Source organism: Salmo salar, chromosome 07, assembly GCF_965601325.2.
Source record: "Salmo salar chromosome 07, fSalSal1, whole genome shotgun sequence".
NCBI lineage: Eukaryota > Metazoa > Chordata > Actinopteri > Salmoniformes > Salmonidae > Salmo > Salmo salar.
The window spans coordinates 46,253,177-46,266,421 of record NC_138297.1 but is presented as its reverse complement, the minus strand read 5'-3'; the positions used below and the strand labels follow the sequence as shown (position 1 = coordinate 46,266,421).

Genomic DNA, 13,245 nt, shown 5'->3' with positions numbered 1-13,245 from the left:
TATGTGCATCCTTTCAAGCACACCCTTCTCATTAACCTGTGGGGAGTTATTCACAATTTTTGATGAACAAATACAGTTCTATATGTAAGATGGCTAAATAAAGAGCAAAACTATTGATTATTATTATATTATTATTTGTGCCCTGGTCCTATAAGAGCTCTTTGTCACTTCCCACGAGCCGGGTTGTGACAAAAACTCACTCATTCTAATGTTAACTAAACGTATCGTATACTGTGTGTGTGGAAGGCTTACAATGATGGCAAAAAACAACATTTGAGAGTGCGCTGACCCTGGTGCTAGAGGGGGTACGCAGCTGGAGATTGAACGTTTGAAGCAGTACGGGACTATAAAAAGTTTGGGAACCACTGCTCTACAGGAATTGACGGAGTCCATCCAAATCATCTCAGCTCCTGGACTCTTTCCACGCATTTCAATGCTGCATTAACACAATTACTTATCAATGACCCAAGACAAGCTCAGTTCATTCCTACCACTGTGACAATGAGTCTTCATAATGCTGCATCAACTGTACATTATCCCAGGGGCGTTGGCAAACACAATGTAAGTAACTTAATTGATGTCCCTCTAACTGCCCTGAATACCTCTGTTGATCCTACAGCTATTGTATGCAGTGATCATGTGCCTATGAATCAGAGTTATACTGTTAGCACTGAGGCGGTGTGCCCTAGTGGGAAGTCCACTGTGCGCAGCGCACCATGCACTATCAGCTCCAATATAAATAACATGAGCAAGCCTACTTCTGATAAGCTTCCCCAGAAAAGCATCGAAAACAATCAAGCAACCAAGAAACATGCTAAAAATATCCCATATTAACATATGTAGCCTAAGAAACAAGGTTTGTGAAGTCAAGAACTTTCTTGTAACAGATGACATTCATATTCTGACTAGGGTTGCACATTTTGGGGAATATTCAGAGGTGGAAACTTTCTGTGGGAATTAACGGGAATATATGCAAATTAATATTAATACCACTTAAATGTAGATGTTTTATGCATTGGATATATTTACCATATCTGGAGACAGAAACTTTTTACCTCATCATACTGTAAGTAGACATCATTGCAAATTATTAAATCCTTCCAATAGAAAAAAATTAAATGTAGTTATGAATTGAACATGAATTAAATGAGTTCTCTTCACATGGGATGATTTCACTGAACAAAAGGGAATATTGAATGTTCCCCAATGATCCATCTCATCTTCAAAAAACATTTTCAACATACATCTGGAAAATGATAGTCTGGAAACTAAAGCTGTGGTTGTCTTCCTCTCAGGCTTCCATGTCTTCTCCCTGGACCTCCTCAATGTCCACCTCTTGAACATCAGACTCTGAGGCCTCATCTTCACTGTCACTTTACAACCTTGTTGAGGATGGCTCGTTGTCAGGCTCAAAAAGCCTCAAATTTGCCAGGATGGACACCAATTTTTCAACCCTTGTATTGGTCAGCTTGTTGCGTGCTTTGGTGTGTGTGTTCCCAAACAAGGACCAGTTGCACTGAGGCGGCTGATGTTGGTGGGATTTGGAGGATGATGGAGGCAACAGGGGAAAGAGCCTCAGATCCACAAAGTCCCTTCTACCAGGTGGCTGATGAGATATGTAGGCACGACTGCCATATTGCATCTCCATCCCAAAGCCCTTGCTTGGAAGTGTACTTCGCCAGACTGCCAAGAACCTTGCACTCATTCAGGCCAAGGTGGCGAGACACGGTAGTGATGACACCATAGGCCTTGTTGACCTCTGCACCAGACAGGATGCTCTTGCCAGCATATTTGGGGTCCAACATGTACGCTGTGGCGTGTATGGGCTTCAGGCAGAAGTCTTCACGCCTTTTGATGTATTTCAGAACAGCAGTTTCGTCTGCTTGGAGCAACAGTGAAGTGTGCAGGGCAGTACGGATTTCTTCTGTTACATCTGCAAACAGAGTCTGAACATCAGACAGGATGGCATTGTCACCCTCAATCCGTGCAATGGCTACTGCTATAGGTTTCAGGAATTTCAGGCTGCTTACCACTCTCTCCCAAAATACATCATCCAGGAGGATCCTCTTCATGGGGCTGTCCATATCATCAGACTGTGATATGGCCATTTCTTGGAGACTCCTTCCCCTCCAGGAGACTGTCAAACATGACGACAACACCACCCCAACAGGTGTTGCTGGGCAGCTTCAATGTGGTGCTCTTATTCTTCTCACTTTGCTTGGTGAGGTAGATTGCTGCTATAACTTGATGACCCTTCACATACCTAACCATTTCCTTGGCTCTCTTATAGAGTGTATCCATTGTTTTCAGTGCCTTGATGTCCTTGAGGAGCAGAGTCAATGCATGAGCAGCACAGCCAATGGGTGTGATGTGAGGGTAGGACTCCTCCACTTTAGACCAAGCAGCATTCATGTTCACAGCATTGTCTGTCACCAGTGCAAATACCTTCTGTGGTCCAAGGTCATTGATGACTGCCTTCAGCTCATCTGCAATGTAGAGACTGGTGTGTCTGTTGTTTCTTTTGTCTGTGCTCTTGTCAAATACTGGTTGAGGGGTGGAGATGTAGTTAATTATTCCTTGCCCACGAACATTTGACCACCAATCAGAGACTATTGCAATACAGACCGCTTCTCTATGATTTGCTTGAACTCTGTTGAACTCTGCATCCAGCAAATGAGTAGATAAAGCATGTCTGGTTGGAGGGGTGTATTCAGGAATCTCTTCCAATACACATTGCCTGTGAGCATCAGAGGTGAACCAGTTGCATACACAGCTCAAGCAAGACATTCATCAGCATTTATCTGACTACGTTCCTCCATTGAGTAAAAAAAAAACGTCTGATTCCAGGAGGATGGTTATTTGTTGCTATCGATAAGGTGTCTGATTCATTATTTTCACCTCGAATAGAAGTAGAGGGACTTCTGTCAGAGGTTGCTTGTTGCTGAGGGAACTTTATGCACTTGGCCAGATGATTCTGCATCTTTGTTGTATTCTTCACATATGATTTGGCACATTATTTGCAAATGCACACAGCTTTTCCTTCTACATTAACTGCAGTGAAATGTCTCCACACATCAGATAGTGCCCGTGGCATTTTCCTGTAAAGATGAGAATAAAAAAAGTTTAAAAAAAAACTCTAATCCAATTCCATGTACAGATAAATAGCAGTTAGATTAAACAACTCCTTTGTAAGATAAATGTTTTAAAATGAAACATGTATGGAAACAGGTGAATTAACACTCCTCAGTTAGCAGGCTCAAGCAGGCTAAAACCCCCATAGTTAACAAGTTATAAATGATTTAAAAACACACTTTGCTGTAGGCTACTATTTACTAGTTAAGAAAAAAATCATGTATGTCATCTAAAATATATTCACCCCACTAAGTACTGTAATCAAAACTTACCAGAAAGCCTGTAGTCCGTGGCTCAGACAGTGTAGTAGTGTGGGCTCAATAGCATCTCATTAGTGTGCAAGATCTTGAGAATCAGCTGTACATGTGATGGAAGAGTGCACTGCACATGTGATGGAAGAATGCACTGTGCATGCAGAGGGTTACAATTCCATTGAATTGGGGATAGTTTAACCAAAATATGCCACAAGACCTAGAATTGCCTTATGTGTATCCTACAAAAACAAGTTACACTGTTTTAAGCTAACTTTTTGGATGAATTTAACAAAATTCCCCAAATTCCAGGGTTAACTTCCCCTTGGAAATTTCCAAAATAATTCAGGAAATTTCCACAAAGTTTCCGACCCTTTGCAACCCTAATTCTGACTCTCTCTGAAACTCACTTAGATCAGTGATTCTCAACTAGGGGGTGGGAGGATTTTAAGGGGTCGCGGGACAAGAAAAATAAAATAAAAACATTATTTTGAAAAGGTATGTGACACATCCAATGAGAAAATACAGATCTTCTTCTGACAGCTAGCTTGATTGACAGCTAACTATGCAGATTTGTTCTGCAGTTATTGCACATGTGGATAGGTAGCTGTCATTTAACTCATGTAGGCTTGCTGTCAGAGTAAAATCATGGACAAGTTTTTAAAACGTGCAGCTCCCTCGTCTACTGCTGCTTCCAATGTCAACAACAAGGCAGACAACCCGGTCCCTGTCAAGAGAAAATACGACCCCGACTACACCAAATATGGTTTTACATAGGGTGCATTCGTAAATTCGCTCTGGCTATCTACTCAGATTTCAGAGCACTCTCGTCTGAGTGTGCCAGAGTGCAGAATAACTGATGAATTTCCGAACACACCGATATACAGACGACAGACAGGGTGAGTAGACAGTAGTGCGTCCTATTCAACGAGCTGTTAGCTAATGGGAGCATGAAACCCTCCAAAATGAAACGTCACCTGGGCACCAAGCATCCAAGCAACAAAGATAAAACAGCTGATTTTCTTTTTTTTGTTTTAAAGGAAATGTCGATATCCGGAGGCCTCACAAGATTCATTGAACAAGGTATGCATGGGACATGAAAAGGCATTTCACGCATCATACCTTGTGGCCAAGCGCATTGCTAAGTGCAAAAAAGCCCACACCAATGCACAGAATATCATACTCCCTGCTGTGATTGATATGTGCATTGAAATCTTGGGAGAGTCAGCCGCCAAAAAACTTAAAACCATCCCACTATCCAATGAAACCATGAGGAGGAGAATCCTGGACATGTCTGAGGACATAACGCGCCAGACATCAGAGAGCATTAGTGCAAATGGCCATTACGCACTGCAGCTTGATGAATCCACAGATGTGGCTAACCATGTCATTCTATTGGTCTATGTCAGACACCAACTCTGCAGAGACTGTCTTTAACACAATGGATATGTACCTGGGCTCCTTGGGACAGGCCTGGGATGGGTGCGTCGATGTGACCACTGATGGGGCAGCTGCCATGACAGGAAAGCACTCCGGGGTAGTAAGAGGGATCCTGGAGATAGCACCGAGTGCGACGTGGAACTACTGCTTCCTACACAGGGAGGCATGGGCAGCGAAGCACGTGGTGCCTGAGCTCCACACCACTCTTCAGGATGTGATCAAGTGTGTCAACTATATCAAAAAGAGTTCCACGAAAAGCAGGTGTTTCCAGGCCTTCTGTAGGGATATGGGGAGGGAGCACCAGCAGGTGCTTTATCATGCAGAGGTCTGCTGGCTTTCCAGGGGTAAAGTGTTGGATCACTTTTATGAGCTTCGAGCAGAGATTGCTGCGTTTCTTTCGGAAAACATGTAAATCTCTGGCGGACTGAGCATGCGTTTCCCGGAAATGACACTGCCAAAGTTCTGGAGCAGCGTAATGGGAGAGTATCCTGTTCTCGTCTGTCACGCAATCAGAATCATGCTACCGTTCAGAACTACAGTTCAAGTCGGAAGTTTACATACACCTTAGCCAAATACATTTAAACTCAGTTTTTCACAATTCCTGACATTTAATCCGAGTAAAGATTCCCCGTCTTAGATCAGTTAGGATCACCACTTTATTTTAAGAATGTGAAATGTCAGAATAATAGTAGAGAGTGATTTATTTCAGCTTTGATTTCTTTCATCACATTCCCAGTGGGTCAGAAGTTTACATACACTCAATTAGTATTTGGTAGCATTGCCTTTAAATTGTTTAACTTGGGTCAAACGCTTCAGGTAGCCTTCCACAAGCTTCCCACAATAAGTTGGGTGAATTTGGCCCATTCCTCATGACAGAGCTGGAGTAACTGAGTCAGGTTTGTAGGCCTCCTTGCTCGCACACGCTTTTTCAGTTCTGCCCACAAATCTTCTATAGGATTGAGGTCATGGCTTTGTGATGGCCACTCCAATACCTTGACTTTGTTGTCCTTAAGCCATTTTGCCACAACTTTGGAAGTATGCTTGGGGTCATTGTCCATTTGGAAGACCCATTTGCAACCAAGCTTCCTGACTGATGTCTTGAGATGTTGCTTCAATATATCCACATAATTTTCCTTGCTCATGATGCCATCTATTTTGTGAAGTGCACCAGTCCCTCCTGCAGCAAAGCACCCCCACAACATGATGCTGCCACCCCCGTGCTTCACAGTTGGGATGGTGCAAGCCTCCCCCTTTTTCCTCCAAACATAACGATGGTCATTATGGCCAAACAGTTCTATTTTTCTTTCATCAGATCAGAGGACATTTCTCCAAAAAGTACAATCTTTGTCCCCATGTACAGTTGCAAACCGTAGTCTGGCTTTTTTTAATGGCGGTTTTGGAGCAGTGGCTTCTTACTTGCTGAGCGGCCTTTCAGGTTATGTCTATATAGGACTCGTTTTACTGTGGATATAGATACTTTTGTACCCGTTTCCTGCAGCATCTTCACAAGGTCCTTTGCTGTTGTTCTGGGATTGATTTGCTCTTTTCGCACCAACCACATTCCTGTAAAGCTTAGAGAGGATCTCATGTTAAATACTGTTGAAGTAATATGGCTACAGGTTAATCTGCCTCACCTAAAGCCCATTCTTGTGGGAAGCTGCTATAGACCACCAAGAGATAAGTCGGTATCTGGATAATGTGTGTGAAATTCTTGATAATGTATGTGATATCAACAGAGAAGTATATTTTCTTGGTCATTTAAATATTAACTGGTTTTCATCAAGCTGCCTACTCAAGAAAAAGCTTCAAACTGTAACCAGTGCTTGCAACCTTGTTCAAGTTATCAGTCAACCTACCAAGGTAGTTACAAACAGCACAGGAATGAAATCATCAACATGTATTGATCACATCCTTATTAACGCTGCAGAAATGTGATTTAAAGCAGTATCCAAATCCATAGGATGTAGTGATCACAATATAGTAGCCATATCAAGGAAAACCAAAACCAGTTCATACAAGAAGTTCTGTATTGATTCTTATGTTGATGATGTAAAGAGTATTTGCTGGTCTGTAATGAGGAGTAAACAGACGCTGCACTTGACACATTTATGAAATTGCTTATTCCAGTTACTAATAAGCATGCACCCATTAAGAAAATGACTAAAACTGTTAAATCCCCTTGGGATGAGGAATTGAAAAATGGTATGGTTGAGAGGGATGAAGCAAAAGTTATGGCAAATAAGTCTGGCAGCCCAATCAATTGGCAAACGTACTGCACATTAAGAAATCAGGTGGCTAAATAAAATATACTACGAAACAAAAATGAATGATATAAATAATGATAGTAAAAAGCTTTGGAGCACCTTAAATACAAATTTGGGAAAAAGGGCAGACTCGGCTCCATCATTCATTGAATCAGATGGCTCATTCATCACAAAACCCACCGATGTCACCAACTACTTTAATGACTTTTTCATTGGCAAGATAAGCAAACTTAGGCATGACATGCCAGCAACAAAACGCTGACACTACTTATCCAAGTACATCTGACCAAATTATGAAAGACAAGCATTGTACTTTTGAATTCCGTAAAGTGAGCGTGGAAGAGGTGAAATAATTATTGTTGTCTATCAACAATGACAAGCCACCGGGGTCTGACAATCTGGATGGAAAATTACTGAGGACAGTAGCAGACGATATTGACACATATTTTCCATCACTTCAATTTAAGCCTACTAGAAAGTGTGCGCCCTCAGGCCAAGAGGGAAGCAAAAGTCATTCCGCTACCCAAGAATAGTAAAGCCCTCTTTACTGGCTCAAATAGCCGACCAATCAGCCTGTTACCGACCCTTAGTAATCTTCTGAAAATAATTGTGTTTGACCAGATACAATGCTATTTTACAGTAAACAAATTGACAACAGACTTTCATCACGCTGATAGGGAAGGACATTCAACAAGCACAGCACTTATACAAATGAATGATGATGATTGGCTGAGAGAAACTGATGATAAAAAGATTGTGGGGGCTGTTTTATTAAACTTCATTGTGGCTTTTGACATTATCGATCATAGTCTGCTGCTGGTAAAAAGTATGTGTTATGGCTTTACTCCCCTGCTATACTGTGGATATCGCAGACCAACTGGCAAGTGTCATCCCTGACATTTTGAACCTCTCCCTGACCGAGTCTGTAATACCTACATGTTTCAAACACACCACCATAGTCACTGTGCCCAAGAAAGTGAAGGTAACAAGCCTAAATGATTACCGCCCTGTAGCACTCACGGCGGTCGCCATGAAGTGCTTTGAAAGGCTGGTCATCGCTCACATCAACACCACTATGCCGGAAACCCTAGACTCACTCCAATTCACATAAAGCCCCAACAGATCCACAATCACACTCCACACTGCCCTTTCCCACCTGGACAAAAGGAAAACATATGTGAGAATGCTGTTCATTGACTACAGTTCAGCGTTCAACACCATAGTGCCCACAAAGCTCATCACTAAGTTAAGGACCCTGGGACTAAACACCTCCCTCTGCAACTGTATCCTGGACCTCCTGACGGGCCACCCCCAAGTGGTAAGGGTAGGTAACAACACATTTGCCACACTGACCCTCAACATTGGGGCCCCTCAAGGGTGTGTGCTTAGTCCCCTCCTGTACTCCCTGTTCACCCAAGACTGTGTGGCCAAGCACGACTCCAACACCATTACGTTTTCAGAAGATGCAACAGTGGTAGGCGTGATCACCAACAACGATGAGACAGCCTATAGGGAGGGAGTCAGAGACCTGGCAATGTGGTGCCAGGACAAAGGAGCTGATTGTGGACAATAGGAAAAGTAGGGCCGAACATGGCCCCATTAACATCAACGGGGCTGAAGTGGAGCTGGACGAGAGTTTCAAGTTCCTTGGTGTCCACATCACCAACAAACTATCATGGTCCAAACACACCAAGACAGTTGTAAAGAGGGCACGACAACACCTTTTCCACCTCGGGAGACTGAAAAGATTTGGCATGGGTCCCCAGATCCTCAAAAGGTTATATAACTGCACCATCGAGAGCATCCTGACCAGTTGCATCACCGCCTGGTATGACAACTGCTCGGCCTCTGACAGTAAGGCGCTACAGAGGGTAGTGCGTATGGCCCAGTACATCACTGGGGCCAAGCTTCCTGACATCCAGGACCTATATACTAGGCGGTGTCAGAGGAAGGCCCAAAAAATGATCAAAAAGACTCCAGTCACCCAAGTCATAGACTGTTCTCTCTGCTACCACACGGGAAGCGGTATCGGAGCGCCAAGTCTAGGACCAAAGGGCTCCTTAACAGCTTCTACTCCCAAGCTATAAGACTGCTGAACATTTAATCAAATGGCCATCCAGACTATTTATATTGACACCCCCCCTCCTTTGTTTTTACACTGCTGCTGTTTATTATCTATGCACAGTCACTTCACAAATTACCTCGACTATCCTGTACCCCCACACATTGACTCGGTACCTGTACCCCCTGTATATAGCCTCACTATTGTTATGTAATTTTCTTGTATTACTTTGATTTTTTTTTTTTTAAATGACTAATTTATTTATTAAATATTTACTTAACTCTATTTCTTGAAGTGCATTGTTGGGTAAGGGCTTGTAAGTAAGCATTTCACTATAAGGTGTTGTAATAGGCGCATGTGACAAATAATATTTGATTTGATTCGTCACACCTAGAATACTGTTCAGTAGTGTGGTCAGGTGCCACAAAGAGGGACTTAAGAAAATTGCAGTTGGCTCAGAACAGGGCAGCACAGCTGGCCCTTAAAAGTACACAGAGAGCTAACATTAATGATAAGCATGTCAATTTCTCATCACTACTTGTTTTTGTAAGAAGTGTTGACAAGCTGAATGTACCGAGCGGTCTGTTTAAACTACTAGCACACAGCTCAGACACACATGCATACCCCACAAGACATGCCACCAGAGGTCTCCATGGTCTCACGTCACCCCGCTCCTCCGCTCTCTCCACTGGCTTCCAGTTGAAGCTCGCATCCGCTACAAGACCATGGTGATTGCCTACGGAGCTGTGAAGGGAACGGCACCTCCATACCTTCAGGCTCTGATCAGGCCCTACACCCAAACAAGGGCACTGCGTTCATCCACCACTGGCCTGCTGGCCCCCCTACCTCTGAGGAAGCACAGTTCCCGCTCAGCCCAGTCAAAACTGTTCGCTGCTCTGGCACCACAATGGTGGAACAAGCTCCCTCACGACGCCAGGACAGCGGAGTCAATCACCACCTTCCGGAGACACCTGAAACCCCACCTCTTTAAGGAATACCTAGGATAGGATAAAGTAATCCTTCTAACCCCCCCCCCCCCCCCCCTTAAAAGATTTAGATGCACTATTGTAAAGTGGTTGTTCCACTGGATATCATAAGGTGAATGCACCATTTTGTAAGTCGCTCTGGATAAGAGCGTCTGCTAAATGACTTAAATGTAAATGTAATGTAATGTCTCTTCACAATCCCCAAGTCCAGAACAGACTATAGGAGGCGCACAGTACGACATAGAGCCATGACTGATGCAAGCAGTAGAATCAGATTTAATACACAAAAATACACATTATGGGACAACGGGGAGTGTGAAGAGACACACAAGGTACAAACACACGCATACATTGTAACATTGTTGTATGGCGGTATTATACATTTTGTATTGTACATTTTGTATTGTAGATACAGTGCCTTCAGGAAGACTTTTCCACATTTTGTTACGTTACAGCCTTATTCTAAAATGGATTTTAAAAAAAAATAGATATATATATCCTCAGCAATCTACACACAACACCCATAACGACAAAGCAAAAACAGGTTTTTAGAAATGTTTGCAAGTTTATTACAAATTTCAAATAGAAATAACTCATTTACATAAGTATACAGACACTTTGCTGTGAGACTCAAAATTGGGCTCAGGCGCATCCTGTTTCCATTGATCATCCTTGAGAAGTTTCTACAACTTGATTGGAGTCCACCTGTGGTTAATTCAATTGATTCGACATGATTTGGAAAGGCACACACCTATATAAGGTTCCACAGCTGTAAGTGCATGTTAGAGCAAAAACCAAGCCACGAGGTAGAAGGAATTGTCCGTAGAGCTCCGAGACAGTATTATGTTGAGGCACAGATCTGGGGAAGGGTACCAAAAAAATTCGGCAGCATTGAAGGTCCCCAAGAACACAGTGGCCTCCATCATTCTTAAATGGAAGAATTTTGGAACCACCAAGACTCTTCCTAGAGCTGGCTGCCCAGCCAAACTGAGCAATAGGGGGAGAAGGGCCTTTGTCAGGGAGGTGACCTAGAACCCAATGGTCACTCTGACAGAGCTCTAGGGTTCCTCTGTGGAGATGGGAGAACATTCCAGAAGGACAACCATCTCTGCAGCACTCCACCAATCAGGTCTTCATGGTAGAGTGGCCAGACGGAAGCCACTCATCAGTAAAAGACACATGGCAGCCCACTTTGAGTTTGTCAAAAAGCACCTAAAGACTCTCAGACCATGAGAAACAAGGTTTTCTGGTCTGATGAAACCAAGATTGAACTCTTTGGCTTGAATGCCAAACGTCACGTCTGGAGGAAACCTGGCACCATCCCTACGGTAAAGCATGGTGGTGGCAGCATCATGGTGTGGGGATGTTTTTCAGTGGCAGGGACTCGGAGACTAGTCAGGATCGAGGCAAAGATGAACGGAGCAACATACAGAGAGATCCTTGATGAAAACCTGCTCCAGAGAGCTCAGGACCTCAGACTGGGATGACGGTTCACCTTCCAACAGGACAACCTCCCTAAGCACACAGCCAAGACAACACAGGAGTGGCTTTGAGAAAAGTTTCTGAACATCTCTGGAAACACCTGAAAATAGCTGTGCAGCAACACTCCTCATCCAACCTGACAAAACTTGAGTAGATCTGCAGAGAAGAATGGGAGAAACTCCCCAAATACAGGTGTGCCAAGCTTGTATCGTTATACCCAAGAAGTCTTGAGGCTGTAATCGCTGCCAAAGGTGCTTCAACAAAGTATTGAGTAAAAGGTCTGAATACTTATGTAAATGTATTTGTTCATTTATTTTATTAGCAAAAATTTCAAAAAAAATGTTTTTGCTTTGTCATTATGGGGTATTGTGTGTAGATTGATGAGTGAAAAAAACAATTTGATCAATTTTAGAATAAGGCTGTAACGTAACAAAATGTGGAAAAAGTCAAGGGGTCTGAATACTTTCAGAATGCACTGTATGTGGTGGTGTAATAATGTTATATGATGTAATGTCTTTAGTTTTATATGTAATGTAAGTGTTTTAATGTGTTTGGACCCCAGGAAGAGTAGCTGCTGCCAAGGCAGCAGCTAATGGGGATCCCTAACAAATACAAATCCCCATATTTGACTACAGGAAAACACTGAGCAGATCTCCCAATTAGACATGCCCTGATGGCCTACAGAGTTATGAAAGCTACCCAGCAGGGCACGCACACACACTAACACTATCTCCAGTGCTCCATTTCATAGGGACAGACAGACTCTCTTCAGAGGCTTCTTCATGTTCTAGAAGTTTCAAAGGGTTCTGTCTGAGTAAATAGAATCTTCAAAGTATTTCATCTCAAAAGAACTCACAGAAACATCAAAATACGTATCTCCAATACACATTTACACAAGGACACACACACATACACTTCAGGGACTTATTTTATACTATGTCTCATCATAATCATCATTTGCATCATCATCAACTTTTTAAACCAACTTAAAAAAAAAAAAAATTTAACACATAAAACACACCAACAAAATCCCTTGGGATAATTGTGCCACATGCACTGACTATAAAGACTCCTCTGAGGAGAGAGAAAATGTGTCACAATAGAAATCGTGTGAGTTTCTCTGTCAATTAGAGGTCTCTTTAGAAGTACAAGCAAGGCAGGGGGAGCAGAACACCCACGGAAAGCCACAGAGATCATTCCTAATAAGAAACACAACTGACAGTTGTGAACCTCCCCTGAAGAATGAGGGACAAAGCCCCAAATTGAACACACTCTATCATAAATACAGCAGATACACACAGGCACACACACACTAACTTGCATTAAGTTGTGTAGGTATGCAGGTTTATGGAGAGATGTACTCAAGAGTTGAACTCTTTGGTCAGCCTTATGCTTTCACTCATATCGTAAACCCCCCCCCCCCAACCCCGGACTCTAGCTCTCTCTGTCTGAATATTTTTAAAGCAGAGGGCCCCTCATATCTCCTAGTCGGCCTGTAAACATGAGGAGATGACATTATCGGGCAGAGCTAACACAGACCTAATGGAGCTGGAGGAGGGCTAATTCACAGGGCAGAGAAACGTCCCATAAACACTGTCTACCGCTGGGTTTCAAATGGCACCGTATTA

The 13,245-nt window shown here is 43.0% G+C and overlaps 1 protein-coding gene across 1 annotated transcript in view; it reads right to left on the bottom strand.

The window, feature by feature from the left end:
* The window catches only part of LOC106609308 (protein O-mannosyl-transferase TMTC1), a 91,432-nt gene that overhangs the window by 58,942 nt on the left and 19,245 nt on the right, over positions 1–13,245 (bottom strand). The window lies entirely within an intron of this gene.